Below are 8,330 nucleotides of genomic sequence, written 5' to 3'. Positions count from 1 at the left end.
ACATCCTATAGTTAACCATTTTCATTAATTTCTATGTATGCTACCTGTGCTTCCTTTAACAAAATGAAGCAAACTTTATATGTACATATAGGCATATGCTTGCATTTAATAAATATAAAATTTTTATTTCCCTTTCAGTCTCACATGAAATGAAGCCTACTAAATATAATTAATAATGTCTTCCTAAAAATGCTCCATTATCTCTCTTAGAGACTCTCCCTTTTCTTTCATATGGCTGCATACAACTTTGCTCCTGTATGTATGATAATTTATTCAAACCACACTACTCTCATAATGATCCTGAATAAATGAACTTATACATAAGTGTTTCAGATTTGTAAAGTTCAAGGTAGACTCCCAAAAATGGTATTACTTGGCTAATGGGTATATGTATATATAATTTTCTTAAACTATTACAAAAATCCCCTCCGTAGGGTTTGTATCATTTTGTATCTCCTGTTGCATATATTTGAGTGTTAGTAATTCTAATGCCTCATCACTGAGTCTATTATCAAGTTTCTCAATATTTGTAATCTAATAGGTGAGAGTATCATAGTATAGTGGTATTAGCAATTTCCTGATTACTAGATAGGTACTTTTTCCCCGTATGTACAGGGATTTTTGCTTTTATTTTTCCATGAACCATCTGTCCATTTCTTTTGCCCATTTACTAAAAATTGTAATATTCTTTTCTATTTTTTATTTAGTTGTGTGCCACATAGCAATGTTTTGGTCAGTGATGGACTATATAAATGAAAGTGATTTCATAAGATTATAATGGAGCTGAAAAATTCCTAGCACTTAGCGATGTAAAGTTACAGTAAAACACATTACCTTTTCTATGTGAAGATCTGTTTAGACACACAAATACTTACCATCCTGTTACAATTGCCTACAGTATTCAGCATAATAACATGCCCTACAGGTTTGTAGCCCAGGAGCAATAGGCTATACCATACAGCCTAGCTGTGAAGTAGGCCATACCATAGGTTTGCACAAGTATACCCTATGATGTTCACACAATGATGAAATCACCTTATGATGCGTTTCTTAGAATATACCGCTGTCATTAAGCATTAAGGGACACATGACTACAGTTATTTTTCTCATTTAATCTCAGGTATATTAGCCCCTTTTTCTTCTTAATGAAAACTGCAAAAAAAAAAAAAAAAAAAAAACCCTGAAAATATAGACTTAATTTGTCAATTACATTTTCACGTTTTATCTAAAGTCAAATGTGTTTATTTTTTTATGTTTTCTCATTTTTTAGGTATGTATATATATGATTTCACTTTTTTACACTTACAGCTCTAAGGTAAGGAGTTTATTCTTGTGAATAGTGTGAGATATAAATATAATTTAGCTTTTTCCAAATGGCTCTTTAGTTGATCCAACATCAGTTATTAATAAATCATTTTTTTCCCAGTGATTTGTGATTATATATATAATAAAAGACTATCCTCAATTATCTGGATGTGCCCAATCATATCACAGGAATTCTTAAAAGAGGAGAACCCTTTCTGGCTATAGTCAGAGAAAGATGTGATGATGGAATAAGGGTCAAGGAGATGCTGTGTTGCTGGCTTAAAGATGGAGAAAGAGATCCATGAGCCAAGGAATATAGCAGCCTCCAGAGGCTGGAAAGGACAAGGAAATGTGTCCTTCCGTAGAGCCTCCAGGAAGAGATGCAGCCGTGGCTAGACCTTCATTTGGTCCAGTGAGATGTGTGTTGGACTTCTTGATCTACAGAGCTGTATGATAATACATTTGTGTTGGTGTAAGCCACTAGGTTTGTGGTAATTTGTTAGAGCAGCAATAGGAAACCAACAGTGTCCACATATATTTTGAGAATTTTTGGTTTTTCTCCATTGGTCTATCTATTTATTCATGTGTAGTACCTTAACTATTTTAATGGTAGACTTTGTGGCATGTTGTTATATGTGACTTAATTCTTTAAACCTTAGACAATATTTTAGTTCAACTAGAATTTATTATAACAACAGTGAACTCTAGTGTAGGTTGACTTCATGTTATTGATTCATAATATCATGGTCAACTGAAATATTTTGAAGTTAATAATGTGTACGTCTAACACTAAACCTGAGAGAGCAATTTTTTAATGTCTGAGCATCAAATATGTAACCTACATCTTTGAGAAATGTTATGGGAGAATAGAGTATCAAGGAAAGTCAGAGTTAGGTACAAGAAAAAGACACAAATGTCCAGAATTCATGAATTAAATAAATTTAAAGAAGTTGAACATCTGTTTCAGATCCTATGTTGAAGATGAAATGGTACATGCCTCATAACCCTTGCTTTTAAGAAGTTCACCGTCCAGTGGGGACACAGGCAATTTCAGTGCAGTGTGATTAGTGACTGGATGGGGAGGAGGCTTAGAGAAGGCAATGTCTGTGACTGAATAGGCATTGCCAGACAATAGTAGAAAGGGAAGGTACTGGGAAGAAGGAACAGTGAAACTTTATGTGTTATAATAAAGAGATCAGGAGCCCCTGGGAAAAGGAAAAGGTAAAACTTGAAGGGCTGGTTTGGCAGGTTAGTGGATGTGGACTTAAACCTGAAGACAAAGGGAAGAAAGAATAAGGAACCCACCAAGAAGATATCTAAGAGGATAAAAAGAAAACCAAAGTACCAGGTGGCTCTGACATCAAGGGAGAGAGAATGGTCAAGAGTGTCACACATTTCAGAAAGGCAAAGTAAACTAAAGAGCATTTATTTATTTATTTATTTATTTATTTAGTCTATTGGCTAAAGCAACAAGAGAGCCCTGGATATCTTGGTGTATAATGACATAATAGAGTGGTGGGAAGGGAAGCACACAAGGCTGAGAAGTAAATGGGAGGTGAGAAAGTGGATTAAAAAGAAAAGATAGTCACTGGAATGGAAAGTACAGCCAGAGAGGTTTTTTTGTTTGTACTGAGAGAAATTGAGAATGTTTTCATGCTTGTTAAATGGAACCAGTGGGAAGCAAGAGGTTGAGAGTAAAGGAGAGAGCAGTCTGGAAGAAATTGCAAAGTCAAGCACTAGTGGAAAGATAGAAGCATCTTCAGTAGGGTGGGGGTGCGAATACTTTCCTCTAGAAGAAAGAAAGAAAAGATGGGTAGTTTGTATATCTTACATGGCAAAAAATGTGAAGAATTATCTCTGTAATGAGTTTCTTTTTCTTTGTGATTAGGATTTGAGGCCATGTGCTTAGATTAGGATCTGGCAAATAGTAGGTGTTCAATAAATATTTATCAAATAAATAAATAAAATGTGGGAGAGGAGAAGATGGTTAGCTAGTAAGTTCTAGAAAGTTAAACAACGTTGGGGGAACATTTCTAGAGAAAAGAAGAACTTCCTGGGAGAGGAAAGGGTGGTAACTAAAGGCCTGGTTCAGATAAGTACCCTACCCCCATGGATAAGGAGAAAAACTCTCCTGAGAGGACATTGTGTGATTATTTTCCAGGCTGTTCCTGGGAGCCTTGAGATTGGCAGTGGGGGTCTCACAAGCATCTGTGAATGGGAGCAGGGCAAGAGAGTTGGAGAAAGTGGCAAGCCAGTGAAAAAAGTAATTGCTCTAGAATCCAGGTTGAATTGAAGAAAGTAAAGATAGGATATTAGACCTTTTCAGAGAGGTAGCTTGCAAAAATTTTCTCCCATCCTAAAGGGAACTTAAAGAAATTTACAAGAAAAAAAAACCAAAAAACAAAACAAACAACCCCATAAAAGAGTGGGCAAAGGATCTGAAAAGACACTTCTCAAAAGAAGACATTTATGTGGCCAACAACATATGATATAAAAGCTCATCATCACTGGTCATTAGAGAAATGCAAATAAAAACCACAATGAGATACATCTCATGCCAGTTAGAATGGCGATTCTTAAAAAGTCAGGAAACAACAGATGCTGGCGAGGCTGCGGAGAAATAGGAACAACTTTACACTGTTGATAAATTAGTTCAACCATTGTGGAAGACAGTGTGGTGATTCCTCAAGGATGTAGAACCAGAAATACTATTTGACCCGGCAATCCCATTACTGGGTATATACCCGAAGGATTATAAATCATTCTACTATAAAGACATGTGTACATGTATGTTTATTGCAGCACTATTTATAATAGCAAAGACTTGGAACCAACCCAAATGTCCATCACTGATAGAGTGGATAAAGAAAATGTGGCACATATATACCATGGAACCATGGAATACTATGCAGCCATAAAAAAGAATGAGTTAATATCCTTTGCAGGGACCTGGATGAAGCTGTAAGCCATCATTCTCAGCAAATTAACACAGGAACAGAAAATCAAACACCGCATGTTCTCACTCATAAGTGGGAGCTGAACAATGAGAACACATGGATATAGGGAGGGGAACATCACACACCAGGACCTGTTGGGGGGTGGGGGACAAGGGGAGAGAGAGCATTAGGACAAACACCTAATGCATGCAGGGCTTAAAACCTAGATGACCAGTTGATAGGTGCAGTAAACCATCATGGCACATGTATACCTATGTAACAAACCTGAACATTCTGCACATGTATCCCAGAGCTTAAAGTAAAATTTTAAAAAAATAAAAGAAAGTAAAGATGGGTACCTACTCTTAGGTTTGGAGATAGCAAAATCAGAGGCATTGAAGTGGTGGAAGAATTGGTATAGTGTGAATACTTGAGTCGAGATAGTCATGATTGTAGCAGGTTGTCATTAGTCTGGATTTGAGAATTATGAAGAAGAGCCATTCTGGAAGATAAGTTAGCTGGCTTAGGGCTGTGATCAGTGATACCTGTAATGGAATGGGGGATGGAGGTGATGCCTCTTGGAGGTCAAAAGACTGGCTTTCTGGGACCATATGGGTTGCCACTGATGATGTCATTGGCCAGATGATAACAGGGGTTGGGTAGAAAGACAATACAGCAGGTATAGGAGTCTTGAATGAAGTGCTGCGTGTGGAGGGGTGTGAGGAGGTGGTAGTGAGACTGATTGGCTATTAGAAATACTTAGTCCAATTACAAACATTTGTGGCTTATCTTTAATCTAAAATCCAAAAGTTTGAAATTTCAAGTCTTGGCACATATCTGAAATTAAATGATCTCATATAACTGACATATAATTAGAAAACGTTTCCTGAAATTTAAAACCTTGCCACCAATTTGTTCTCTAGTTGCTATCGCTGATTTGTCTGAAAAATAAAATCAGAAAAAAACATCCTCTGAGAGTTGAGTGAAGTATTTGCTTTCTGCACAAAACCAGAGCTAACTAGTTTTGTCTGGGTACAAGATAGAGTTTTAACTTTTTATACATGAATGTAAGCAAAATATAACAAAGACACATTTGCATCCATTGGTAATCGTGAGAGCTTCTTTTAACTGCTCTTTCCAGTGAAGCAGCCATCACAAAGTTCAGTGCTTTTTATTTTTTTCTGAGTCCATTTGAAACATGGTTGATTTGCTTAGTTTGGAAACTGAGTTTCCTGTATAAGAAAGTGTTCGTTTATCAGAAAATAGGAATCTAGAATTTATCTGAACCTGGTTGAAGTTTTTAAAAGTTATGGATAAAATCTTGGTAAATATGTAATGAAGAATGATTATTTTTCTTAAGGTTTTAGAAAGTGTAAGGGCAAAGGCCATAGAAAGAAGTATATACAGAAGACAGAAAGAAAAAATATAAAAAGCAGTTGGGGGGGGGGAGCGGGTATAAGACAAAGAAATATTGAGGCCTTGAGTAAAGTTGAGGCATGTTTGTTGTTATGGAATGGAAATTAGATTTTGTTGAGTGCAAATGTTGGCTTTGATACTTTCTCACCGTGAGATATTGAAAAAAAATTGTATAACTTCTCTGAGCCTCACTTTCCTGATCTGTGAAGTAGGTATAACAATACAAATGACTAGAATTATTGCGAAAATTAAAGCAGATGCCTTTACTTAAAGGGCCTAGTGTTGAGTCTGACATATTGGAGAAGCTCGGTAGTGGTTTCTTTCCCTCTAGGAATGTTTTATTTAAGGTCATCAGAAGGCTGTAAGTTTTTCACTGGCATCTAGCTATCTGTTCATTTTTAATTGTTATTCTAATTTATGTTAAATTTGGTCAATTTTCTGTGAAGAAAGACCATAATGATCACATCAGGTGTAGCAAACTGAGTCTCATTCCTTCTTATTTTCAAATGCTGTATATACAACAGCTCTGGCTTGAACCAGCCCCACACTATCACTGTGCTAGTGATAGGCAGGTGGAGCCCAGTGCCCGGCCGGGCGAAGTGCTTTGCTTTCGCATTTTGCTGATACCCTGATTAGTCAGCACACATTCCTGCCCAATCTCGTTGGAGATTTGAATTACACATTGTTTGTTAAACCTGACGCTTGGCCAAAGAGGTACTTAATGGCACCTATGAAAGAACTAACGATCAAATGACACAACCTTGCCAAAGCATCTTTATCTTTTTGGTGAGTGATATTTTAAGCCTAGATATGCTTCTGGTTCCTTTGAAGAACTTGTACTCCATATAGAGTTTGCCTAAAATGACCATGTTTGAAGACTATGAATACTAGCTGGAAAGCTGAGGTTGCTTCATGTTGCTACCTTCCAGCCGAAGGGGAAGGGGGCTTACTTTGAAGTTGGGAATAAGTGCTGGTTGTTGATAGCTGGTCTCTGCACAGAGTGTTCCAGAAAAACCCTACTTCAAATTCCATTTCTTAAGATGTCAGTGAAACATATACTTTTATACTCTGCTATACTTATTTTATACTTAACAAAAAATCCAATTATGTATTTTTAAAATGTCATAGAGAGAAACTATAATTAGGTATATGATATCATTTGTATTTTTCCGGTTTATTACATTCTCAGAAATGCATCACTAGGGGATTTGGTCGTTGTGAGAACATCATGGAGTGTACTTACACAAACCTAGGTGGTATAGCCTACTACGCACCTAGGCTATGTGGAATAGCCTATTGCTTCTAAGCAGCAAATCTGTAGTGCATGTTTACTTTACTGAACACCGTAGGCAATTGTAACGCAGTATAAAAATTTTTATATCTAAACATAGAAAAGGTACAGTTAAAATATAAAAGGTAAAAAATGGCACACCTGTGTAGAGCACTTACCATGAATGGAGCTTCCAGGAGAGTAGGGGTTGCTCTGGGTGAGTCAGTGAGTAAGGAGTGAATGAGTGTGAAGACCTAGGCCATTCCCATACACTACTGTAGGCTCTATAAACACTGTTCACTTAGGCTACCTGAAATTTATTCAATACAAAAATATTTTTCTTTCTCCAAAAGTAAATTAGCTTGAGCTTACTATAACGTTTTAACCTTATGAACTTTTGAATTTTTAAAGAATGTTTAAACTTTTCTGTCATAATGCTTAGCTTAAAACACACATACAGTTGTATAAAAATTCTTTCTTTATATTCTTGTCCTATACATTTTCTTCTATTTTTAAGCCTTTATGATTGTTTACTTCTTAAACTTTTCTTACTAAACACTGAAACACAAATGCACACATAAGCCTAGGCCTACACAGGGTCAGGGTCATCAATCTCACTGTCTTCCGCCTCTACATCTTGTCCCACTGTAAGGTCTGCAGGGGCAGTGACACCCATGGAGCTATCATCGCCTATGGTAACAATGCCTTCTTCTGGATACCTCCTGAAAGAACTACCTGAAGCCATTTGATGCTTTTTTTATAATTAGAAGGAGTACATGCTAAAATAATGACTAAAAAGCATAATACAGGAAATACATAAACCATTAACATAGTCATTTATCAGCATTATCAAGTATCATGTATTGTGCATAATTGTATGAGCTATGCTTTTATACCATTGACAGCACAATAGGTTTGTTTACACCAGTAACACCACAAACACATGAGTAATGTATTATGCTACTACATTAGAACAGCTACTACGTCACTAAGCGATAGTTTTTCAGTCTTGTAGGGCCACTGTCATACATGCGGTAGCTTTTATTTATTTATTTATTATTTATTATTATTATTTGAGTCTGAGTCTCACTCTGTCACCAGACTGGAGTGCAGTGGTGCAATCTCGACTCACTGCAACCTCTGCCTCCTGGGTTCAAGTGATTCTGCTGCCTCAGCCTCCTGAGTAGCTGGGACAACAGGCGCATACCACCACGCCCAGCTAATTTTTGTATTTTTGGTAGAGACGAGGTTTCACCATTTTGGCCAGGATGGTGTTGATCTCCTGACCTTGTGATCTGCCTGTCTCAGCCTCCTAAAATGCTGGGATTACAGGTGTGAGCCACTGCGCCTGGCCCGTGGTTCTTGTTTGACCAAAACGTCATTATGCCACACGTGGCTGTGTA

This window comes from Theropithecus gelada, chromosome 17, assembly GCF_003255815.1.
Source record: "Theropithecus gelada isolate Dixy chromosome 17, Tgel_1.0, whole genome shotgun sequence".
In the NCBI taxonomy this organism is placed as follows: Eukaryota; Metazoa; Chordata; class Mammalia; order Primates; family Cercopithecidae; genus Theropithecus; species Theropithecus gelada.
The sequence above is the reverse complement of the archived record's forward strand: the minus strand, read 5'-3'. Positions refer to the sequence as shown.